This window comes from Pelophylax lessonae (assembly GCF_965119305.1).
Source record: "Pelophylax lessonae genome assembly, chromosome: 13".
In the NCBI taxonomy this organism is placed as follows: Eukaryota; Metazoa; Chordata; class Amphibia; order Anura; family Ranidae; genus Pelophylax; species Pelophylax lessonae.
Window position 1 is genome coordinate 116,443,908 of NC_138780.1, and position 27,283 is coordinate 116,471,190.

The window sequence follows — 27,283 nt, forward strand, 5'->3', positions numbered from 1 at the left end:
AAAAACCAATTCATTTTCACTTAATGGGAATTTTTTTTTTTTTTTTTTTTTACCAAAACACATGTAGCACAATCCATTTTGGCCTAAATGTATGAAGGTAGTGATTGTATTGGATATGTATTATAACAGAAAGCAGAAAATATATACAGTGGGTACGGAAAGTATTCAGACCCCCTTAAATTTTTCACTCTTTGTTATATTGCAGCCATTTGCTAAAATCATTTAGGTTCATTCTTCTTCCTCATGAATGTACACATAGCACCCCATACTGACAGAAAAACACAGAATTGTTGACATTGTTGCAGATTTATTAAAAAAGAAAAACTGAAATATCACATGGTCCTAAGTATTCAGACCCTTTGCTGTGACACTCATATATTTAACTCAGGTGCTTTCAATTTCTTCTGATCATCCTTGAGATGGTTCTACACCTTCATTTGAGTCCAGCTGTGTTTGATTATACTGATTGGACTTGATTAGGAAAGCCACACACCTGTCTATATAAGACCTTCCAGATCACAATGCATGTCAGAGCAAATGAGAATCATGAGGTCAAAGGAACTGCCTGAAGAGCTCAGAGACAGAATTGTGGCAAGGCACAGATCTGGCCAAGGTTACAAAAAGATTTCTGCTGCACTTAAGGTTCCTAAGAGCACAGTGGCCTCCATAATCCTCAAATGGAAGACGCTTGGGACGACCAGAACCCTTCCTCGAGCTGGCCGTCCGGCCAAACTGAGCTATCGGGGGAGAAGAGCCTTGGTGAGAGAGGTAAAGAAGAACCCAAAGATCACTGTGGCTGAGCTCCAGAGATGCAGTCAGGAGTTGGGAGAAAGTTGTAGAAAGTCAACTATCACTGCAGCCCTTCACCAGTCGGGGCTTTATGGCAGAGTGGCCTGACGGAAGCCTCTCCTCAGTGTAAGACACATGAAAGCCCGCATGGAGTTTGCTAAAAAAACACCTGAAGGACTCCAAGATGGTGAGAAATAAGATTCTCTGGTCTGATGAGACCAAAATAGAACTTTTTGGCCTTAATTTTAAGAGGCATGTGTGGAGAAAACCAGGCACTGCTCATCACCTGTCCAATACAGTCCCAACAGTGAAGCATGGTGGTGGCAGCATCATGCTGTGGGGGTGTTTTTCAGCTGCAGGGACAGGACGACTGGTTGCAATCGAGGGAAAGATGAATGCGGCCAAGTACAGGGATATCCTGGACAAAAACCTTCTCCAGAGTGCTCTGGACCTCAGACTGGGCCGAAGGTTTACCTTCCAACAAGACAATGACCCTAAGCACACAGCTAAAATAACGAAGGAGTGGCTTCACAACAACTCCGTGACTGTTCTTGAATGGCCCAGCCAGAGCCCTGACTTAAACCCAATTGAGCATCTCTGGAGAGACCTAAAAATGGCTGTCCACCAACGTTTACCATTCAACCTGACAGAACTGGAGAGGATCTGCAAGGAGGAATGGCAGAGGATACCCAAATCCAGGTGTGAAAGACTTGTTGCATCTTTCCCAAAAAGACTCCTGGCTGTATTAGATCAAAAGGGGGCTTCTACTAAATACTGAGCAAAGGGTATGAATACGTAGGACCATGTGATATTTCAGTTTTTCTTTTTTAATAAATCTGCAACAATGTCAACAATTCTGTGTTTTTCTGTCAGTATGGGGTGCTATGTGTACATTCATGAGGAAGAAGAATGAACTTAAATGATTTTAGCAAATGGCTGCAATATAACAAAGAGTGAAAAATTTAAGGGGGTCTGAATACTTTCCGTACCCACTGTATATATTTTTTTTCAAATGTTTTGGTCTTTTTTTGTTTATATACTAAAGAATAAAAAGCTTTGGTGAGCAAATACCACGAAAAGAAAACTATTTGTGTAAAAAAAAATATATATATAAATTTAATTTGCGTGTTGCATGATCGAGCAATTGCCTGGTTAAAGTAGCACAATGCCGACTGGCAAAAAATGCCCTGGTCATTAAGGGGGTAAAACCTTCCAGAGGTCAAGTGGTTAAAAAGTGGATAAAAATGTATGTACATATGCAAAACTAAATGGGTCATTAACAGAGCACAACCATAACAACAAGTAAAATCACAAGTTACAACAGCTAACACACCAGGTTCAAGTTCCTTTTTTTTTTTCCAGTAACAATTTTGATATCAGCATACTTGTTTTTGCTGCCTTGATTACCAAGAGCCAGTCCATACACTTTGTGTAGGGAAAGAGCTCTTGGGAGATGTCATTCTGGGTGCTGACCATAACAAGAGAAAATCCTGGCCCATCTACAGGGAGACAGACCTGAAAAATACAGACACGGCCAGGCCAAAATGTTTCTGGATAGATGACAGCTATTTTTTAGCCAAATTAGTAATCACTGGATATGAATTGACAGAAAAGTCACAAAACTAATATTACACAAAGAAACAATGTACCTGTCTATATTAAATTTTTCTGTAATTTATTAACAGCTTGGTAAAAAAACAAAATAGGAGTTGCGTCAATATGAGCTTTACGTGATTAGCTCCAAAGTGAAAATGACCTGCCATAGAACAATGCAGTTACAGCTGAGCTTCAGCTCAATGGTAAATGCTCTGCCCTTATATCACATCTTAACACAAGAATGAGAAATGGTCCCTTTGGGCCTCAGAGTTTAACTACAGGTCACCAGGGGAAGGCAAATCTGATCATCTTCTAATTAAGGGCAGAATATCAAACTCATCCTTTCCGCTAATATACCACTCTAACTTGGCATCTGATAATTAAACAATACACTCAGTGAAGGCTAACAATTCATCTGTATTTAGGAGCTCTGGCCTCAGGCATTGACAATATTAGAAAAGCTTTAGACGTATGCATGCAATTACTTTTCCTTTACTTTAATTAAGACTGGTGTACGTGTGACTTTTATGCAAACGAACGGCTATTAGACTGGGCAAATGTAAAAATTACACACAAAAAAAAAAAAACAGATGAATACAAAACAGTTGTGTTTCTAAAGGCAAACATGGCAGGAAGATTGACAGAATGCCCACAAAGATTACAGGTTTTCTATAAATGTCATTCAGACATTTCTGGAAATTTACTGTTGGTACAAGAATTGTGCGCAGTATAGCTATCAGTCCTGAAAGGGATTTTTGACGCACAAAGCAGTTCAACGCCTTCAAGTCCAGGATTGGACGCACCTTGCCTTCCTTCCTGAGGACTGTAAACAAGTTTGAGAAAAAAAAAAAAATGGAAGAAGATCAGGAGCTGTGTCCGTCAATGAATAAAAGAGAAATGGGATTTTTGACTTACCGTTAAAAACCCCATTTCTCCGATGTTCATTGGCAGACACAGCTTCTGATTCTTTTTAACCATTGGGTTATACTACCCACTACAGGAGTAGGACACTAGGCAGGAAAAAGCTTGACTATGCCCATGGGTAGTCCCAAGGTATACACCCACTCTCAGCTATAGGCACTCCGTTTTGTTACAAGCAGTGTGAGAAGAATTACAACTCCACAGAGGGGTGGGTGCTTTGTTTGTCAATGATCATCAGAGAAATGGATTTTATGGTAAGTCAAAAATCCCATTTTTTCTTTTGTTCATTGACGGACAAAGCTTTTGATTCTTCTTAACCATTGGGACATCCCAAAGCAGTGTTAAACATAAGGGGTGGGAACAGCGAGAAAAAAAAAAAATTCCCAAGGCTAATGATTATTAACCAGGAAAACAGGAGCTCAACTTTTTTTTTAGGTGGAGCTCACCTAAAAAAAACAATACACACTCAAAGAGGACCAGGTCCTCTAAACCGCAGGCTGCAAAACCTTTACGGCCAAAGGAAGCATCTGCAGGTCAAAACACATCCACTTTATAGAACCGATGACCAGGTGGCCGCCTTGCAAACCTGCGTCACTGACGCTGATGACTAAATGCCCAGGAGGCACTGAGCGCCCAAGTAGAGTGCGTCTTGACAGGGAAAGGAGGAACCTAACCCTTGATGGAATAGGCCTGAATCACAATCTGTCTGATCCATTCAAAAATGGTCAGAGAGGAAGCAGACAACCCTTTCCAAGGCCCATCAATAAGCACAAATAGTGAGTATGATTTCCTAAAAGACTCTGAAGCTGCCAGGTACATCCTAATTGCCCGGACCACATCCAAGGCACGCAAAGCAATTTCCTTTGGATGTTTTTGGCCTGGGACACCGGGAAGGCCACACAATGTCTTCATTAAAATGTAGATCAGAGACAACCTGAGGAAAGAATGACGGACAGGGGCGAAGAACCACCTTATCACTATGAACCACCAAGTAAGGTGAACAACAGGGTAATACCGCCAATTGTGACAGCCTGCATACACTCTGCGTGCAAGCCACCAAAAAGGCCACCTTCTGGGACAGCGTAAGCAGGGGAATATCCAGAATATCTAGAAGAAAAGGAGGCTTCTGGAGAACAGAGCACCAAACTGAGGTCCCAAGGCAGCAACAGAGACCGCACTGGAGGGGTCAATTGCCTAACTCCCTGAAGAAAAGTATGTGGCCAAGGGCGGTTGAAAGAAGACCGCTAAGGCCACCACTTGACCCTTGATAGTACTCAAGGCAAGTTTCTGCTCAACCCCCCCGTTGAAGGAAGGTCAAGATCCGAGCCACCGAAAAAAGAGTGAGGATTAATCCCAAGAGACTCGCACCACGTCCTTGAGGGTAATGGAGACAAGAAAAATCCCCCTGATGCCGGGAAGCCATCACCTTGTGAACAGACTGCATTCTGAACTTCTGCACCCGCACAAAGCAGTTCACCACCTTGAGGTCCAGAATTAGACGCACCCTTTCTTCCTTTCTGGGGACTGTAAAGCGCTTTGAGTAAAAACCCGGTCGGAACAAGAACCTTCACCTTTTAAAGTAAAAGGTCTTGCACCGCCCCAAAAAGAGCCTGTAAGCGGACTGGGGACAGTCGCACGTTGGAAGGAAGAACCTTACCGGAGGGAAAGAACGAAACTCAATCTTGTAGCCGGACCGAATGACCTCATGGATCCACCTGACTTGTACCAGGGGAATCCACGGGTCCGAAACCAACGAAGACATCCCCCCACCCCAAATACAGATGAGGACGCACCTTCATGCTGAAGGGGCCTTGCCAGCAGGTCTGGAGAAGCCTGCTCTTGACTTGCCAAACCAAGTTCGCTTGGATCCTCCAGAGGCGGCCCCAAAGTGCTTTGATTCCTTGTCAGTCGACCCTAAGGGACGAAATAACTTCTTATGAGCCGAGAAGGAGGGCCCACGTCTACGACGAGGGTCCTTGCCCTTAGTAGCCTGCAGAAGAAAGGTACTCTTCTCCCCTGTGAGACCTTTAATGATGTCATCCAGGGTAGTACCAAACAGACGATCACCTTGAAAGGGAAGATAAGTCAAGCCTTTTCAGAAGTCTGATCCGCAGACCAGCATTTGAGCCAAAAGATGTCCCGAAGGACCACTGTCGAAACAAAGAGCCGAGACGCTAGGGAAGCCGCATCCAAAGAGACATTGCAGATAAACTGCAGCCCCTGGACCAGCTGGTCCGCCAGCTCAGCAAAGGCAGGGGGAAGCTACTCCATCTCCAGGTCATGGCACAAAAGCCTATCCCATTCAGTGAGAGCATGCGACACCAGGGCAATGGGGAAAATCGGCCTCAGTGCCGAACCAGCCCGGGTATACATGTTACGGGCCACAGCCTCCGCCTTCCTGTCAGCCGGGTCCTTAAAGGCCAAGGTCTCTTAAACCTGAATCATGGTTGCCTTGTACAATATGGAAACCGGAGGGTCCATCACCGGTGGAACAGTCAACTTCTTAAGAACGGACTCCTCATAGGGGTATCACCTAGCAAAATCGATTAGAGACCTCAAGGGGATGCTTTGGTCGTCCCCACTATTTAGTGAGAATTCTGTCAAAATAGGAGGGGAAAGGGAACACTTTTTCCGCTCTGGATGGCTTGTGAATGCCAAAGGGAACTTGCGCCTCTGCCGCAGATTCAGCTGCGTCCTCCATCTTTAAGGTCTCACGCACAGCTACAATCAGTGCTTTTTCGTATGCGATTGCAGAAGTGAAGGAATCCTCTTCACATCTTGGGGTTCAGGGTGCTTGGTCGCAGATCCAGCAGGGTGACCCACATCAGTGGCAACTGTATCAGATTCAGGATCTGATAAGATAGAAGAGGCAGGGGAAAGCAAGGGGTGCTTTTTGCCAGTCCGTCACCCAAAAGCCACATCCACCTGGGACACCAAGGACTTCAGGACCGCCGTCAGTGCATCATTGGATGGATGGGACCCGGAGGGAAACGGAGCCACAGAGCACCAATCGATCCGCAGTAGAGAGGGAGAGGACCCCACCAAACTCACCACCCCGCAGAAACCAGGAGAATCAAAACAGCACGAACGGAGATCAGGAAACAAAAATATACAGGAGTACCAGGGGATGGGGAGGGACTCCTACCGCCGAAATCGCCGCCCAGGGGGCTTCCACTCTCATGGCCGCTGCTAAATTCAATGGGAAACCACCGAAATATGGCCACCGTGCATTAGGCACACAGGCTAGGAAGGATCCCTAGGCCTCAGAAAATGGCACAGGCAGACAGAGTCCCCCACCCCCCACAGTCGATAACCCTGTCGCTGTCGGCACCCCCCCCCGCCCCCATCGCCAGCAAAGCACCCTGCCCCCACCCTAGGCGGTGAACCAGGCAACCCCACAGCCCCGGCATCAGTGAAGGGGGGGGCGGATGGGGGGTGATATGGCCCACAGGGACCACCAGACCGGTGAGGGGGGTGCATAATGGGAAGGAGGGGAACCCAGGGGTCCGACCATCCCATGGAGGGGCCTACGTCCATCCCAAAATGTAGTACCTATAGCAGAGAGAGGGAGTATACCCCCTGGGACTGCCCATAGGCATAACCAGACTTTTTTTCTGCCTAATGTTCGACTTCTGTAGGGGGCAGAATAACCCAATGGTTAAGAAGATCAGGAACTGTGTCAGTGAACAAGAGAGAATCCGTTATTTCCTCCTCAAATTCATGCTGCTAGACCTGCAACAAAAGCAGGCCCTTGATCTGTACTAGAGAAATCTACTTTGGGATACCCGTTCTTGGTCCAGCTGTTAACTTTCACATGCAGAAGCTCTGAGGAAGAGAAAATTGGTAAAGCCCCTAAAATTAGTGGGCTATCATTTTTATTCTCAACTAATAAAAATTAAACAGGAATGCAACCATACACCTACCACTCATTCTACCAAACTTACTACTGTCATTCCTTGGGAACACCTCTTTGGACCCATTGGAACGTAAAAAACATCCTCCTATTTAAATTTCAATAGACCTAAACATCCAGCAAAAATCCAGATACAGCACACAACCAACATATCCTACTTGGATTTGTGGAATAATAAAAAAACAAAAAAAAAAAAAAAAAAAAAAAAAAAAAACTTACATTGTGTTAGCAAATGCAGAAATAATTAAATCTAGATACCTGTTTAAAAGCAAAGCTTTAGATTGCCATCAATTTCAAAGTAACCTTATTTTTTTTTCTTAAAGTTGTGCATTTTTCTCAGTTTAAACATTTCATATGTTTTCTATTGTGGATAAAACATGGGTTTATGGGATTTGCAAATCATTGCATTCTGTTCTTATGTAGAATTACAGTGTCCCTTTTTTTTTTTTTTTGAATTAGGGTTATATAACCAAACAACTCTAGCACTGATTTGCCAGTCTTTAATACATTGTTTCAGAAGGCCCGATATTTGCCCTTACATTCAATGGAAAAACATAGGCTTGGAATAACGTTATTTTTGGACACCAAAGGCTTTTTACTGGCATACTTTTAGAAAGGGATTGAACCTGCTATGAACTTAGATGAATGCAGATGAACATAACTGTTGCAAGAGTTACCTGGAAATTTTGCAATTTAATTTAGTGGTTCTCTAAAACTTTTTTGACCAACAAATGGTCAAAGATTAAGCTGAATTCACTGGGCTGGCCAGACTTGGACGAATTAGCAGTTATTTTAACTCTAAACCACAAGTAGATTTTTTTTCTTAAAGCTTAAATGGTTGATTTCAAATAATTTGTCAATCTCTTTAAATCCTTTTCCAGACTAATAGGCATCATCAACCTTCTTTCTATAAGAGCCTAAAGTGGAGTACACTATAAGAAAATTGGGTAAATGATCGTCCGATTTTCCTCATTGTATCACAGCAAAATCGGAACCAAGGAAGGAAAATGTACGAAAATTCTCGTACTAAAAAGTTTTTTTTTCTTCTTGTTTTAGGTTTCTGATCATGCGCCATCTTTCTTTTCTGATTCTTCTTGTATGGAAATCATACAAAAAGTACACATTAAACAAAAAAACTTTCGTTCTGTTGCCATACAAGAAAAAGTTTGGAGTTTGTGCCTTCAGAAATTTTCATTTGGAAGGTAAGAATCGGCTATCGATTGTTGTGTACACACTTTCAGAAAATTGCATGATCCTTCCTCATACGAAAATGTTCACCTAATTTTCTTAGTGTGTACAGGCCATTAGGGCTCCGTTACACTGGGATTGCTCTCTAAATAATGATCCGTGGTGGAGTGCCTCTCAAAAGATGTTTGACCGGTGGTGAGAAGACATTCTGTTGCCTTTTGATGGTGGTAAATGTAGGGGTGTGCTTACCTTTTCCATATGACAAATCTTAATTTTCAAATACAATAATTATGTGAATAAATACATAATGCCAAATGTATGTATCATCTGTTTAAATATTTCAACGTTACTTGCTTGTATTCAGTGGTTGAATGAAGATCTAATGTTTGCCCCTTTAAATGTGCTTAAAAATGTAACAGTTTTCATTGGGTGCACTTACTTTTTCAAATGACCACTTTGTACACACACTCTGAGTTTTTTTTTCCCAATTTCTGCAAAGAAGAGGGTACAACCTATACTCATTCACACAAATCTGTATATGTGATGTATATGTGATGGAAAGTGCTTTAAGTACTTAGTACAGCCACCAAGAGAAGAACTACAGAGCTCAATCTTGGCGCATTTGCCTTAAGAACCTATCCCTTACAATTTTTAAAAATAGTGCAAGTAACCATCATGCAGACTAAGAAGAATGGGTGACATGTACAAAAAGACAACCTACCGACAGCATGGATACAAAAATCTGTATTTGCAAAGACACGTGTAGAGAATGCAATCCCTTGGATATTTCTGATAATATGGCTTTGTGCAACTTCTATTTACTTAATAGGAGGGCCTATTCAGAGAAGGCTATTCAGCTTTAAACAAACACCCATGCATTGTGCAGCAAACTCAGTAATTACAGCCCATTATCACACAGAGAAGCGGCACAGCCACAGAACGCCTGCTGTCCTTACAGCCAAGGGAAAAAAAAAAAGGAAAACATGAAACCGATTGTGACAAGAGGCCCAAATGTTAGCCTCTTGTAATAAGCAAGAGGTGAAAATGTAATTATGGCAGAAAGGATCTGCAGTGGCCTATGGGTGAGTACATTGCACTAATAGGGCGATTTGACGGGGGAAAGATTTCTGCATCAGCTATAATTATGACCTCTTCAGCAAAAGAAACTATACACCTTTATTTGAATGAATAGCAATTTAATATAATTCTTTAGGAGTAATGAATTGCACCACATTTACATCATGAGCTGAAGGCAGCCAAAAGGAATAATTAATAGAAAAGTACAGAACATCACACGTGTCCCCTTAAAACATGGGAACTAATAAGCACATACATTTTTATTCATTATTTTCTAAGTGGTTATCTTGGTGGGGGCCACAGAGACAGTAGGCTATGAAGGCCAACCCAGACTATTATTGCTTGATGAGGACTCAAACTCAATAAAGAAATACCAAAACGAATATAGAATATATGTTGGGCATCTTTAAGTAGGACATGAAAGGAATAGTTATGAAATAAGCCTCCAAGTGTATATAGTTACATAGTAGGTGAGGTTGAATAAAGACAATAGTCCATCCAGTTCAACCTGTGTAGGTGTGTGTGGCTGTAATCATCTCACATACCCCTGAATGTTCTGATCCTTGAGATGTAAGTCTAAGAGTCTTTTGAAAGCCACCATACTACCCGCAGAAACCACCTCTTGTGGTAGAGAATTCCACAATCTTGTAGCCCTAACAGTAAAGAACCCCCCACGTTGCCTGAGGTTAAAACGCTTATCCTCCTCTAATCGCATTGTATGCCCTCGAGTCCTCATGCAATCCCTTCGAATGAACAGCTTTTTTTCTAAGCTGGGATCCCCATTAAGATATTTATAAATTGCTATCATGTCCCCCCTCAGATGTCTCTTCTCCAGGGAGAATAAATCGAGAGATTGCAGACGCTCTTCATAGTCAAGGTCCTCCAATCCCCTAATTAGTTTAGTTGCCCTTCTCTGGACTCTCTCCAGCTCCAACACATCCCTCCTGAGGACTGGCGACCAGAACTGGACAGAATACTCCAGATGCGGTCGGACCAGAGTTTTATAAAGTGGAAGGATTATAGTCTTATCTCTGGAATACATACCTTTCTTTATGCATGCTAATATTCTGCTGGCTTTGGCAGCTGCCGCTTGACATTGCATGCTGTTGCCTAATCTATCATCAACCAAGACTCCCAGATCCTTCTCCATTTTTGATTCCCCCAAGGGTTCCCCTCATAACGTTTATTGTGTTTTTATGTTTTTAGTCCCCAAGTGCAAAACCTTACACTTCTCCACGTTAAACCTCATTTGCCATGTCGTTGCCCACTCTGTAATTTTGTCCAGGTCATTCTGTAGGATATCTGCTTCATGCTGTGCAGTTATTGCCCTGGCCAATTTTGTGTCATCTGCAAAAACTGATATCGAACTACTGATCCTGACCTCAATGTTGTTTATGAATAAATTGAACAAGGTTGGTCCCAGGACTGAGCCCTGGGGCACCCCGCTTACTACCTCAGACCAGTCTGAGTATGCGCTGTTTATTACCACTCTTTGGACACGCCCTTTAAGCCAATTCCGTATCCAAGAGCAAACCCTGCTGTCGATACCTGCAGACCTTATTTTATAAATTAAGCGCTTGTGGGGAACTGTATGAAACGCCTTAGCGAAATCCAAGTACACCCCATCCACTGGTCTCCCCCTATCTAGCTCACAGCTCACCTCCTCGTAGAATGTTAATAGATTGGTTTGACAAGAATGCCCATTTGTAAACCCGTGCTGATTACTGCTGATGATGTTGTTGTCTTTAGCAAACTCTACGATATAGTCCCTTATCATCCCCTCCAGAAGTTTACATACTATTGATGTCAAACTGACAGGCCTATACTTTCCCGGGATATGCCTCTGGCCCTTTTTGAATATCGGAATCACGTTAGCTTTCTTCCAATCCCCTGGTACATCTCCTGTCCTAATACTGTCAGCAAAGATCAGGAACAGTGGTCTGGATATAACCTTACTGAGTTCCTTGAGTACTCTCGGATGTACGCCATCCGGGCCTGGTGATTTGTTTGTGTTAAGTTTATCCAGCCTTTCCCTGATTTCACCCTCTGTTAGCCATAGTGGCAAGTCCTGTGTATTACTACTAACCAAACAGTCATGGTCAGTGTACCCCTCCGTTTCCTGTGTAAAGACTGACGAGAAAAAAGCATTCAGCACGGTTGCTTTTTCAGTGTCCTCTGTAACCTCATGCAACACTGTACCCAAACTAAATTTATATTGATTTATTTTTTTTTTTTAAACAAATAGATTTCTTTTGTTGGCATTTGAGCACCACTGGGTTTTTTTATTTTTTTGCAATAGGAACGAAAAAATACAGAAAATTTTGAAAAAAAAAATATAATTTTTTAATTTTTGCTATAAAAAAAAAATAAAAAAATATTATTTTAAAAATCTTATTTAGCCAAAATATATTCTGCTAAATGTTTTTGAATAAACAAAATCGCAATAAGTGTATATTCATTGGTTTGCATGAAAGTTATAGCGCCTACAAATCTATGGTATATATTCTGGAATTTTTATTTCTGATTTTTTTTTATATTACGAATGGCGGCGATCAGCGACTTATAATAGGACTGTGATAGCGGGAAATATGACACTAACAGGCACTGAGGGGAGCTAACATCACCAGTGACATTAATACAGTGATCAGTGAAATTATAAACTGTCACTGTACTGACACTTGCCGTGAAGGGGTTAACATTTTGGGCAATCAAGAGGTTAAGAGGTTAAATATGTGCCTTTGTGTAATATGTGTAACGTGCACTGGTTTTTGCTAACGATCTCTCAATTTCTCATCCCTGCTTTGCCGACAACACAGAGCTCTGGGCTATGATTTCACACAGCCAATCAGCAGGTCCTGGCCATAAATCATTGGCTGGGACTTGCTGACAGGCTCCCACTGTTTACAATTGTGCACAGCGGGAACAGGACGGGGGGGGGCACATATGTGCACCCCAAACCTGTAAGTAGGCAGCAGGTACGTCACTTTGCCTACAGTGGCAGCTCACCTGCAGTACAGTACGTGACTGCCAGGTTTAAGGTTGGTGTACAAAGCCAGCTCCATAAATTTAAGGTTTAATAAGCTTGGTGTGGAGAATATTTGGTGCCCTGGCCTCAACCCTACTAAACACCTTTGGGATGCATTGAAATGCCAACCATGAGACAAGTCTTCTAATCTAAGATCAGGACCTGACCTTGCAAATGCTCTTTTGGCTGAATGAACACGAAATTCCGCAAAACACACCCCATGATCTTAAAGAAAGCAGTCCCAGAAGTTTGGAGTTACTGCCACAGCAAGCCTGATGAAAACTTGTTTTATGAGCTGTTGACATGATAGAAAAAGCTATTGCTTGTACATACTAGGTAAGAGTCCAGCGAGGAGTTCAGAGTAATAATCAACTAGTTTGCACAGCATTTGCTTTGGGGTATAATGAGTTTGCCAGAAAGCATAGGAATAGCGCCTATAGTAGGTATTTTGACGAGATTGGACAAACTTGGCTAATAACCCGCCAGTTTTCTCCCCCTCCTTGTAGAATGCCAGTTTACTAAAAATATACAAAGTGCTTCCTCTCAGCTGCTGAGGAAGTCAAACGAGTTAACACATCCTGAGCAGATAACCATGCTTCTCTTGTTGCATCTGATTGGTTGTCAATATAGGCCCTCTTCAAGCTGGTGTACCTGATGTTCTACTTGTTGCTCCTGGTGTGCAGCAGCCTTTTTTATGGCAGTAATCTCTGTGTCTCCTCGGAGATGTGTCTTAAACGCCTCCCATGTTTGAAGATGGTCTACCTGGTCTCCATGTATTGAAGAAAATTCAGGCATTTTCTGTTCAATACCATCACGGACTGGAAATAGATGCAGCCAAAAGGCAATTATTTTCCAGGGTTCCTTAGTAAGTGTACTGAGGGGTTGTGCAAAAAGCCAGAGCACAAGGGGAGAGTAATTAGAAACAATATGTGGCATATACTGTATTTTAGTAAGTAGGGGAGCTAAGGATGGGGACTCGAAGTATAAATCTTTTCTAGATATGGGTCTCACAAAAACATGAAAATTGCTTTTCACTTGCAACCTATGGCTCCATATGTCTATCCAACTTAACTTCTGAAGAAAACAGGATAGCATGATTTCTCTTGCTGCTGGCCCAGTAGGGGCAGCGGGGATGTCTATCCAGGGAAGGGTCCAAACAGCAATTAAGCAAGGAACCAAAGAGGAACATCAGTTTTGTCCGCAAAGTACAGAAATAGCATATGCAAGACCTCTCTAGAGAAAGGAGGAGGGATGTATATCATCGGTAATAAACAATAGTATACAGACTGCAGTATAGAAACACCAATCAACCAACAAGGGGAGTTACCCATCTCGAAGGGACACCAAGCCTGCACCAGTAAGAGGCTGTAAACCAAAAAAAAAAAAAAAAAATACGAAAACAGATGGAGTAAGATAACTACCTGACTGGGAATAATAGCTCAAAGTGATGAGGTCAGCAAAAAAAGTACACTTTAGGACAAGAGACCAGAAAACAGGTTCTCAGAAGGAATACTGGACAATAGGAAAAATAAATAAATAAAAACAGGTCCAAAAAAAAAACAGGTCCACAGAAGACAACAAGCTGGTTTACAAGCAAAAAGCCCAAACCTTACACTTCCAACCCTTGGGATTTAGGGATAGAAGGTTCAAAGGTAAGAGTGAGGTTGCCTGACCGGACAAACAATCTTGTAGGAACATATCCGAGGAAAGTGAGACCCCCCCCCACAGTGTAATATGCCAAAAGGATATCCAAAAGACCCCTGAGACTGGGGCAAAGCCTATGGTAGCTAACCATGAAGTCAGCCTGACTAAATGAGGGAGGTAGGATGTGCGAGATGTACTCTTACAAAGGCAAGCAGTAGTGAAGATATAGCACAACTCCAGAATGGTGCATACAAACACCAGAAGAGCAAGAGGTAGCGCATGACCCATTCATCTAAACACTTAAACATTAGGATGTTAAAATGCTTGGTGATATAGTACGCCTTCCACTTTGAGAAGGGACTCCTTTATTCTTTGAAACATAGGTCACTCACTGTTCATGAACTGCTGCTTTTCTCAAAATTTAAAGGGCTTCCTCACTAGTGTACATTGTTTGTATACATTGTAGCGTACATTGGCAGTGGCTGTACTGGTACCTAAAGACGCTGGTCCTGGTTGGTGATCAGGATACCAGTTCCAGCTAACAATGGTACAAGATGGAGACAATAAGGGAGAAAGGGGCATATTAGGTGGACCTATATCATATCACTACTCATAATAATGTGTGGACCTATATCATATCACTACTCATGGTTTAACCAATTCAGTATCCTGGTCTGGAAAGACTTGTAGACGTTTTCTCCTTGCACATAAACACGTATGGGTACAATATATTTAAACTGATTTGTTTTTTCCACAGGTTTTTCTTTCTTCTTTTCCTTTTTTGGATATTTTATATAAATTCTATTGAATTAATGATATATACAAGCTTTGATTACAACATTTACAACCACCTGAGGCTGTGACAAGCCAATGCATAGTTTAGATGTAGCTATTGGCTTTAGTCGATACAAGTTGTGTCTCAAGCATTTGTTCTACTTACCTTTAGTATTTGTATATGTATTTACAATCTTCTCGTGCGATTGAGGAGTTTTTTTATCGCAGGTCTATGGGTTAATTTATATAGTATACTAACTAAAAGCATTTTTTTTCCTAATTTGTGTTTTTGACTAATACTTATACCAGTATACCAGTGATAAATATACCAAGGTTCCCCCATTTTGAATATATATGTATTGTTCTCAATGTGGGAAATAAAACTTACCTTATGTACTTCACGATGTATGGCCCTCTCTTCTTTTAACGGTGATATCGGAGACGATTTCAACACGGAGGTCACATCGGAGGAATCCCATATCAGATCCTGGGCAAATGTGCAATAAAACCAAGGGCTTTCTTACAATTTTAATCCGGTGAGTGGGGAACCAAGAGGGCACCTTCACCATACAAGCACCTTTATTCACTTGGCACTTTGGCACCTTTTGGATCAATAAGGACTATATTTCACCATTTATGCACTTTAACTTTTATATTTTTTTTATATTTTTTTTTATTTTCTTTTGCAAATTATATATATTAATTTGTTTAGCTTAATCATGCACTATATTTAATTATCACAGAAATTTATGCACTTCAAATGTGATTGAATTATCATTATATATTTAATATTGATGGGTATAATTTACATATTTTTATCACTAATTTGTTGCTAGCGCTGCATAAATTTGCTTTTATTCATTTATTCTAAGTTTTTCTTAGTGTTTGCAGCAGCTGCACACCTTCACAGTTTTCTCACTGAATAATCATCACAATTGTGCAGCGCGGGTTTAAATTTGTATTTTCATTGTTCTCAATGTGTTTTATTATGTGTTATTTTGGTCATTTGGTGCTTCTTTGAATGAATGCAGGAACCTAATGAATGTGCTAAACAGCGTAACTAAGCACCCATTATGTTCAGCTGAGTTTATATTAGCTTAGTGTAACATCTAGGGGTGCATTTTAGGTTATGACTAAGCAAATGTAATTTATGAAACGCGTCAACCCCTGCTGTTACTTGTCTGCATCGGTGTTGTCATGACTTGTTTATATTTGGAATAAAGAAATACTTTTTATCCTCTATATCATGGAGTGTGGTCAACATTACTCAACACTTTGGATATTTGCTCAGACCACGGACTGGACCTGCGCCTGGTCATTAGAGGGAGGATCATTCTCACCTGGAGAGGTGCAACCTCCCTAATATATTAGAAGCCTGGTCCAAGTGGCATCCATGCTAACTTAGGCATGTAGTGTAACATGCCATGTTAGCAGCAAGGTGCTATCTCGCTCTCTCTTTTATATATATATATATATATATATATATATATATATATATATATATATATATATATATATATACACACACACTACGGTAAGTTGGGGTTATGCCCCGTTTCCAAAGAGCACACAATGCCACCAAGTCGCTTAGGGGTATATATAAGGTGAAGGGGCAGGGCCTTCTTTCAGCTTCGGCCTGCTGAGAGGTCACACCCATTTCCCGGGAGGGTTGCTCGCAGGCTAAGTTGATGCCATGGATGTAAGTGTTTTTCTATGTTAGTATGTGCTGCCAGACTGCAACCTTCTTGATCACAGCAACAGCATTTGTCCACTGTCCATTTTTTTTGCAGTTCGGGCCAATTGTTATTCCTCGTAATGCTCTCACACTCATGCGTGGGCCTGGGGTGCCTTATGCACCTGCCCAGCTTCACTCTCTCTTTACACAGGTGCACGCCTTTTTAGTCTCTTTGTGCGCAGTCAGCTGGCACAGAAAGGTGCCCCTGCACTGCCTGCTTCATCTGGCTACAAGGCAAAGTGATTCTGATGTTCTGAGCTCACTCTTGCAACAGTAAATGGTCACAGAAGACACCTTTTCATGCACAGGTCATGAGTATCCCTTTGGGGTTTATTTCACTCAATTTAATGGCAGATCATAGACACGGGGGTAATGGGTGAGCAGTCATTGCTAGCTTATACTCCGCTAACGGCTCAGGGAAGGGGGATAGTTGCATAGTGCTGACCAGTGCCCCCAATCTGAGTAGCTACCTCCTCAGAGACTCTCCTTAGCTTCTTCTGGCATCTACCAGTTAATTCTCTTGTCAATCCAAAGAGGAATTCTTATCCATCATATCTGATTTCATAGGAAGGTTGTCCGCTCTGTGGTAAAGGCCTCAGATAGCAGGGGCTGCAAGTTAGCCACGCTCTGTCTCTGCTCCAGAGCTCTTCTTTAAATCTCCTTTTGCAAATTATGTTCCCTGAAGAGGAAGATGGCTAAGATTCTGTGGGCTCAGCTTCCTCCCAAGCAGAAGGATGCCCTCTCTGTCTCTACTAACACAGTATGCTCTTGACTTGCTCTGGAACAGCCAGTGTTGTCCTGGCCAAGGGTCACCAGTTAGCTAGGTAGATGTCTAAGCCTGCCATGTTTAGAAACAAGTCTTCCTCACAATGAGGGGGTGCCACAACTTGTCAGAGTGGTGGGAATTAATCAGTCCCTGCCAGGAGAACACAGTGATTACTACTGACAGCTATCACCACTGGCAATAAGTACATGGTAAATATCTGACATGCTAGTTGGACCCAAGTCGATTGATGGTACAATCGGTCTGCACATAGATGGACAGAATCTCTGTCCCTTGAAATTCTTGAAATCTATAGCTGATAAAATGGGATTTTTGACTTACCGTGTATACCAGTTCTCCGTTGTTAATTGACGGACACAGCTAATGATCTTCTTAACCGTTGGGTTATACTGCCCCCTACAGGAGTAGGACACTAGGCAGAAAATAAGTCTGGCTACGCCTATGAGCAGTCCATGGGGGTGTACTCCCTCTCTCTGCTATAGCCACTCAGTTTTGTTACAAGCAGTGTCAGAAGAATTACAACTCCACAGAGGGGTGGTTGCTGTGTCCCTCAATGAACATCAGAGAAATAGATTTTTACGGTAAGTCAAAAATCCCATTTTCTCTTTCGTTCACTGACGGACACAGCTCCTCATCATCTTAAACATTGGGACATCCCAAAACAGTGTTAAACATGAGGGGTGGGAACAGCGAAAAATAAATTCCCAAGGCTAAGTATAGCCAACCCAGGAAAACAGGGGCTCGACTAAAACAACTGGAGCTCACCTGAAAAAACAATACACCCTCAAAAAGGACCAGGTCCTCTAAAAAGCAAACTGCAAAAGCTTGCGACCAAAGGAAGCATCCGCAGATGACAACACATCCACTTTATAGAACTTTGTGAAAGTGTGCACCGCCGACCAGGTGGCCGCCTTGTAAACCTGCGTCACTGATGCCTGATAACAGAAGGCCCAGGAGGCACTGAGCGCCCCAGTAGAGTGCCCATTGACAGGGAAAGGAGGAACCGGACCCTTGATGGAATAGGTCTGAATCACAGTCTGTCTGATCCATCTGGAAATGGTCACAGAGGAAGCGGCCAACCCTTTCCAAGGCCCATCCGTAAGCACAAATAGTGAGTCTGATTTCCTAAAAGACTCTGTAGCTGCCAGATACACCCTAATCGCCCAGGCTATATCCAAGGCATGCAAAGCAATTTCCTTTGGATGTTTTGGCCTACGACACAGGGAAGGCAACACAATGTCTTCATTCAAATGAAAATCAGAGACAACCTGAGGAAGGAACGACGGACAGGAGCGAAGAACCACCTTATCACTGTGAAAGAAACAATGAGGAAAGAAATGCCTCTAGGGGGGACTTTAAAGGCCAACAGTGGAGTAACTGAAAGGTCAAGTAGGGAAAACAAGAATGTCATGGAATATGTATAAAAAAAACAAAATCACTTTATTACAATAATCTAAAAATCAACATGATTACATAGGTGAGCTGGCCTACATGCAGGTATTAAAGTGCAAGACCAATTGAACAAACATGGATGGAAATACAAACATAATAATGAGTAGACACTGTAAACTTGTCCTTTTCATTTGCGCAGCCCAAAATCATACATCAAAAACAGCAAATTGCAGGTAAGTAGGTCATAACCAAGCTGGTCCGATGGATCACTGGAATTCAACAAGACCAAAATAAGAGGTCAGGGCATGGCAAGCAGCCTGGATGTATATTCTTTGAGTCTATGAATAAAAGAAGGAAAAAAATATTTCATTTACTCAAGCAATATACATCCGGGCTGCTTGCCATGCTCTGACCTCTTATCTTGGTCTTGTTGAATTCCAGTGATCCATCAGACCAGCTTGGTTCTGACCTACTTACCTGCAATTTGCTGTTTTTGATGTATTATTCTGGGCTGAGCAAATGAAAAGGACATCAATGTTTTTCTGCTTCTATTGTTTTGAGCTGACCATTCTGGTTGAGCGTACTATTGAATGTAAGTGTATCCAACATGGTAACTTGGTTCCAATATACTATATGGCTATATTTTTATGAATATATAATCTATATATCTATATATAACCCTATAAGGTAGGTGCTAAGTAAAAGCATAATGGGCCTTAGCTGCCTAACAGCAGGACCATGATTTTCAGCTGGACTGTCATGTCTCCCAGGTGTGGCTGCTGAGAGGGGAGTCTCCCCACTGGCTCCATGAGAGGATTCTCATTGGACCGTGGAGGAAACCCAATTAGTGGCCCACTCAGGCCTGCATCTACCCCAGAAGGCAAATTCTGCTGCAGTGGGTATAAGTTTGTAGGGAACCCATGACACAGTGTCTTTTGCGGGAAGCAAAGCCCCAGGAGAGAGCGTACGCCTGTCTCTCCTCCTGTCAGAAGGATCGGGTGTCTCGGGTGGCTGCCTGAGAATACAGGAGGGAAAGCTGAGCTGAGTTGCAGACAGGATCCGGTGTGCCGAGGACCAGCGGAGGAAGAGGGGTTCAGTTCCAGGAAAGCCTTCCAAGGTCGTGAGTACTGTGAACTGGCCCTGGGGGTCTGCCTAGTGTAGAGGGGATCAATCCGGTGAAGGTCCCAGGGATCCTGGAGCCTGCAGGTGTCAAGGGGGTTGCCTAGTGAAAGGACCCTGAAGTGTCAAGGGGGTTGCCTGGAAGTGTGAGGGTGCCAGCGGTTGGGCCCTGAAGAGTCAAGTGTGCAGTGTTAGGAGTTGCAGCAGCACAAGCAGTTACAAGAAGTTACCTCAGTCAGTGAAGGGCTGGAGGGAGTCATTTGCAGGACTTTTGAGCCAGACAGTGTCAAGAGTCAAGGAGTGGTACAGTCCTAGATCTTCTGAGTTAACCAAGGAGTTAAAGTCGAAGTTTTAGCATTTTCAGCAGAACAGTATTTCAAGCGCCAGGAAGCGTTGGTCAGCATTCAGCTGGCGTCAGGACAGCGCTAACAGGCATATTTTCCACAAAGTGTCCCAGTTAAACCTAGTTGAGCCAGAGGAGTATCCCACTCATTCCCTTCTGCCATCCCCATTATATAAAATAAACAAAACAAACCAAAGATGCCGGAATGGTCATTGTCTCAGCTCTCACACTTGGGTTTTCAACTTAAATGTTTTGGAAGTGCTCCCGGTAACAATGGCAGACCCACATCAGGGCCCAATGCCTGGAAATTCTGCTACACATTTATATATATATATATATATATACATACACACACAAATGTTTGTTGATGTAATTTCAGAGACACTGTACCCTACTTGTACCACTGAAGGAGGAATCTCTGAAACACGTTGGGTGGTGGCAACAGGGGTTTTGACAGTTTACAGTGTCTACTCATTATTGATATATTTGTATTTCCATCCATGTTTGTTCAATTGGTCTTGCAATTTAATACCTGCGTGTATACCAGCTCACCATGATCATGTTATTGATTTTTAATTTATGGTTACAAAGTGATTTTGTATTTTTTATACATATTCCATGACATTCTTGTTTGCTCTACTTGACCTTTGAGTTAATCCACTATTTGACCATTAAATTCCCCCCTAGAGGCATTTCTTTCCTCATTGTTTCTTTCAATATATTTGGGATGTGGGCCTAAGTTTTGCATTGATCCAACCTTCATTTTCTTCTCTACCTTATCACTGTGAACCACCAAGTAAGGTGAACGACAGGGTAACGCCGCCAATTCTGACACCCTGTGTGCAGAGGTGAAAGCCACCAAAAAGGCCACCTTCTGGGACAGCGTAAGCAGGGGAATCTCCCCAAGACTCTCAAAAGGAGGCTTCTGGAGGGGAGGGAGCACCAAATTGAGGTCCCAAGGCGGCAACAGAGGCCGCACTGGAGGTGTCGTGCCTAACTCCCTGAAGAAAAGTATGCACCAAGGAGTATGTGGCCAAGGGCTGTTGAAAGAAGACTGCTAAGGCCGACACCTGACCCTTGATAGTACTCAAGGCAAGTTTCTGCTCAACCCGCTGAAGGTCCAGATCTGAGCCACCGAAAAGAAAAGCGAGGATGAACCCCAAGAGACTCATACCATACAATGTACATCTTCTACGTACGATAGTAGATCTTCCTAGAAGTAGATTTTCTAGCTTTTAACAGCATTGGAATCACGGACTCAGACAAACCTCTATCCATCAGAACCTGGCGTTCAACAGCCAAGCCGTCAAAGCCAGCGACTAAGGCAGGATGGGAGATTGGTCCTTGGGACAGCAGATCCTCCCTGAGAGGAAGCTTCCAAGGAACATTGGTGACCAGCCGCACCAGATCGACGTACCAAGCCCGGCAAGGCCAGTCTGGGGCCAAGATGACCGGAATCCCTTCTCGATCCTGCGTAGAAGTCGAGCCAGAAGCTTGAGAGGAGGGAAGGCATAAATTAGACGATACTGACCCCCACGGGGCCACCAGCGCATCAGTGGCGACCACCAGAGGATCCCGTGACAGAGCCACAAACCTCTGCACCTTTCTGGTGCAGAGGGACGCCAACAGATCCACCTTGGGGATGCCCCACCAGAGAAACATTTGATGAAACCCCTCCGGATAAGGGGCCACTCCCCTTGGTCCAACGTCTGCCGACTGAAGTAATCCGCCTGCCAGTTTTCCACGCCGGGAATGTGTACAGTGGAGAGGGCTGGAACAAACAGTTTTGCCCACCTTAGAATTCAGGCTACCTCCAGAGCCGCCACGACACTTTTTGTACCCCCCTGGTGTAAACTATGGCTGTGGCATTGTCAAATTGAATGTTCCAGGCACAGTCTCATCGCTCAGAGTACCAAGACATTGATCGGTAGTCTGGACTCTTCCAGATGAAGCTATGCAACTGAATTGCGAAATGTGTTGACGTCAATCTTGAACAGAAGTCGCCCATGTGATCCCTGCACAAGCCTGACTGGCAGCTCTGCATACAGCGGCGTATCGTCACTGCCGCCGCTGTGCCCCTCCACATCGGCTATTGTGATCCCGGAGGTTTACCTCTACGTGAACACCTTGACCAGGCACAGCACGAGAGCAATCCATCTCACCATTATTCATCCCTCGTGAGACACCCAGACCAGGATGCCCAGGACTTGAACTGATTGAGGTACAGTCTGCATATCCATGCATAATACAAACTGACACTTTATCTCACTGCATTTGCATCTACTAAGGATATTGCAGACTCCCAATCGAGTACCATCTACCAGGATCCTTACTGTGCTCCACACCGCACCCCAGTGTTTGTCACCCCCTACCTGCCTTTACATTAGTGAGGGTTGGAGATACTGTGTATTTACTATACTGGGGATAGTCAAGGAAAAACTTAAATCCTACCTTACCGCACATTGGGTCTGTATGGATGTTCCATCTTGTTCTTACATGATTGCTCCTCATGTGTCGACCACTCATCCAGGTGCTGCCCACTCACATTGCAATCATCAATTATATATTATCACCTCCAAAACTCTGGGACATAGCCTTTAGGGGCTCTCTGTCTGCCACCACGCCAATAGCTCGAGCTTTCAGGTGTTTGGCACTTTTAGCATTTCCCTAACTATCATCTTGATACATCAATTGATACGGTAATATGCCATGGGAACTGTCTTCAAGTGGCAACCTTGTTTTTACTTCATTTTGTTATATCTTTGGTTGCAATTCTATGCATGGTTTGTCACATTGCACTATTTCTACTGAACGCACCACTTTTTAGCAACACTATCACTTGAATTGCTAGAATAAAAATCTTGTATTGGTTTACACCCCTGCGCGTGGTTAATTGCTCTTCCCAATAAGGCTCTCTGGTTTCTTCCAGAGAACTCCTTTTTTTGCACATGTTTTAGAGCCAGGTGATGACCACTAACATTGTGGAAACCACAGGGGTACAATTATAAACCTATCCAGAATGGTCCATTTTTTTTTTTTTTTCCTGGACTCTTCCAGGGTCCAGACCCCCTGAGCAGAAATTGTGCCGAGGACGATTCCTCAGCCAAACAGGCTGGCATCTGTGGTGACCACTGTTCAATACAAGGGGAGGAAGGATTTGCGCAGCTGAAGCACCAAAGAACGAAGCCACCATATCAGGGACTCCATCGTTCCCCGGATCAGCTGGATCTGATTGTCCAGAGACTGCAGATTCTTGTCCCATTTGTCCAGAATCTCCCTTGAAGGGACCTCGTATGGAACTGTGCAAACAGAACCACCTCAAAAAGGTAGACACCTTTAGGCCCAGCAACTGCATGCAAGTCTGGAGGGATCACAAGCTGCTGGACAGCAGGAGGTGAATTACAGCCTGCAGTTTCTGGAGTTTGTCCAGAGGAAGGAGCACTCTGGCTAAGGCCGAGTCCAGAGTCAGACCCAGATAGCCCAAGCTGGACTGAACCAGAGAAGACTTCTGAAAATTCAGGATCCAGCCAAACACCCTCAAGCTCGTATGGTGATCTCTAGGTTTTCCACCAGAGCAGTAGGAGACTCCGCTCGCAGAAGGAAGCCGTCCAAGTAGCCCAGAACCGCAATCCCCCATTGGCGTAACAACGCTAGCACCGGGGCGAACACTTTCGTGTAGACCCGAGGAGCAGAAGCGAGACCAAAGGGTAACGCCACAAACTGATAATGCTTCTCTCCCACAGCAAAGCGGAGAAAGCGCTGGAGACTGACACATATTGGAATGTGAAGATAAGCGTCGATGGAGGCAAGAAAAATCCCCCTGATGCAGGAAAGCCACCACCGTGCGAATGGACTCCATTCTGAACTTCTGCACCCACACAAAGCAGTTCAGCGCCTGGAGGTCCAGAATTGGACGCACCTTGCCTTCCTTTCTGGGGACTGTAAACGGATTTGAGTACAAGCCCCTGAAAACGTTCCGAAGTCGGAACCAGGACCGTCACCCCTTAAAGTAAAAGGTCTTGCACTCCCTCAAAAAGAGCCTGTAAGTGGACCAGGGACAGTCCCACGTTGAAAGGAAGAAACTTACCAGAGGACAAGAACGAAACTCAATCTTGAAGCCGGACCGAATGACCTCATGGACCCACTTGACTTGTACGAGGAGGGTCCATGGGTCCAGGAAACAGGGAAGATGTCCCTCCACCCCAAATACGGGTGAGGGAGCACCTTCATGCTGAAGGGGCCTTGTATTCGGGTCTGGAGAAGTCCGCTCTTGACTTGCCAAACCAAGTTCCCTTGGATCCTCCAGAGGAGATCCCAAAGGGCTCCGATCCCTTGTCAGTTGACCCTGAGGGACGAAAAACCTTCTTGTGAGCCAAGGGCCCACATCTACAATGAGGGTCCTTGCCCTTAGTAGCCTGCAGAAGAAAGGTACTCTTCCCCCCGTGAGACATTTATTAATGTCATCCAGGGTAGCACCAAACAGGTGATCTCCTTGAAAGGGAAGATCACTCAAGGCCTTTTTAGAAGTCTGGTCCACAGACCAGCATTTGAGCCACAAGACACACCAAAGGACCACTGCCGAAACAGAGAGCCGAGCCAATAGGGGGGCCGTATCCAAAGATATGAAGATATAAAGATCACTGATAAACTGCAGCCCCTGGACCAGCTTGGTCTGCAAGTTTAGCAAAGGCAGGGGGGAGTACCGCGCTTTAAAGGTGCCTAATGCAAAATTAATCAAAACATATAAATATATATGTGAAAAAGTGCCTTAGTGCTTCTCAATATAATATTCACAAAATGTGCATCACAGCATACTAAATAAAATAAAATCCTATCAAATATAGATCCTCCAATCCATAAACAATTAGGTGGTTAAAACTACTGAATAAATATAATATTTCATAAATCAACAGTACATATATAATTTAAAGTGACAAAATTGTAAACTTCCTAATACGTGACCATCTAATAAAAGTCGGCCTACACAAGGACTGTCATGTGAAGCTGTGGCTGGTGGTGAAGTTGGAGGACGGAGTGCTGGGAATGGAAAGCAATCTGCAGAGACTATCTAAATATTTAACTTCCACATTACTGATCATCGTATCGGCAACGATTTGTTTGTTATGCTCTGGAAAAGACGATAAGCAATGTGAGTGTTACTCTTATTTATTTAATAAAATACGGGACATACTTCACTATATTGGCCCGCTTTGTTTTTTGGAGACACAAAAGGTCCACAGATTATCTCCTGGCACATCGCTGCATATATAAAAAAAAGGGAGAAAAATCGATTACGTATCATGGTACCCATACGCCAATAAGGAGGAAGGAGCAGTACTCTGAGGCATACAATACAAGGCTTTTTTAAAAGAGTATTGAGGTGAGCGCTTAGGACACCTAGTGGTCACTGCACAGAAGAGCACCTGCATGCGGTTTTGGATAAGAAGACTTGGTTGATCACCATATATTTATATTTTTAAGGACACTTTAGCACTTTATATTTCAATCACCTATTTAAGAGCACAAAAATATTTTATTAGATGGTCACGTATTAGCAAGTTTACAATTTTGTCACTTTAAATTATATATGTACTTTTGATTTATGAAATATTATATTTATTCAGTAGTTTTAACCACCTAATTGTTTATGGATTGGAGGATCTATATTTGATAGGATTTTACTTTATTTAGTATGCTGTGATGCACATTTTGTGAATATTATATTGATTAGCACTAAGGCACTTTCTCACATATATATTTATATGTTTTGATTAATTTTGCATTAGGCACCTTTAAAGCGCGGTACTCCCCCCAACTATAAGTATCTGTATTGTGTAGGTTACCAATAATAGTACCTGCAGCATTAAAGGAGATAACTAGGTATATAATAGAGACAGCGCGAGAATTTCACCAACCCCCCTTAAAGGCAGGGGGGAGCTACTCCCCCTCCAGGTCATGGTGCAAAAGCCTAGCCCTTTCGGTCAGTCTGCGACACCAGGGCAATGGTGAATATTGGCATCAGTGCTGAACCAGCCAGGGTGTACATATTGCGGGCCACAGCCTCCTCCTTCCTGTCAGCCGGGTCCTTAAAGGTGGGGGGACTCATCAACTAGCATCATGGTTGCCTTGTTAAATCTGGAAACCGGAGGGTGGAATAGTCCACTTCTTAAGATGGGACTCCTCATAGGGGTATCGCCTAGCAAAATTGCTTAGAAACCCCAAGGGGACACTTTGGTCGTCCCCACTATTTAGTGACAATTCTGTCAAAATAGGAAGGGAAAGGGAACACCTTTTCCGCTCTTGATGGCTTGTGAATGCCAAAGAGAACCTGCGTCTCCACCGCAGCTTCAGCTACATCCACCATCTTTAAGGTCTCACGCACAGCTACAATCAGCGCGTCCACCAGCACCTTTTGGTACGCCGTTGCAGAAGTGGAGGAGTCCTTCACACTATCTGAGGATTGAAGGCGCGTGGTCACAGACCCAGCAGTGTGATCCATGTCAGTGGCGGCTGAATCAGAGATTCAGGATGAATGATGTGACAGATGAGGCATGGGGAAGGCAGAGGGGCACTTTTTGCCAGCCTGTTGCCCAAAAGCCACCCCTTACCGAGACTCCAAGGATTCCAGGACCGACGTCAGTGCATTGATGGATGGATAGGACCGGAGGGCCCCGTAGCCTCAGAGAGGGGATCAGGTGGGGAGATATGCTCCAAAGACTCCATGAGACACCAGGGGGACCCCACAAAAAAGTGTAAAACACTGCTAAGGGACAACCCCCACCGCTCTGGCAGCCCAACCAGTTTCCAGCCACAGAGCACCAATCGATCCCCAGTAGAGAGGAAGAGGACCCCACCAGAATCACCACCCCGCAGAAACCAGGCACCCCAGCTACCAGAAGAATCTGCTCTGCACAAACCTCGATCAGGAAATGAAAAGATCCTGGAGTCAGCACCAGGGGACGAGGAGGGGCTCCCACCTCTGA

General features: G+C 43.6%; 1 protein-coding gene across 9 annotated transcripts in view; it reads right to left on the minus strand.

The window, feature by feature from the left end:
* The window catches only part of RALGAPA1 (Ral GTPase activating protein catalytic subunit alpha 1), a 508,613-nt gene that overhangs the window by 136,165 nt on the left and 345,165 nt on the right, over positions 1 to 27,283 (minus strand). The gene's annotated exons all lie outside the window — the stretch shown is intronic.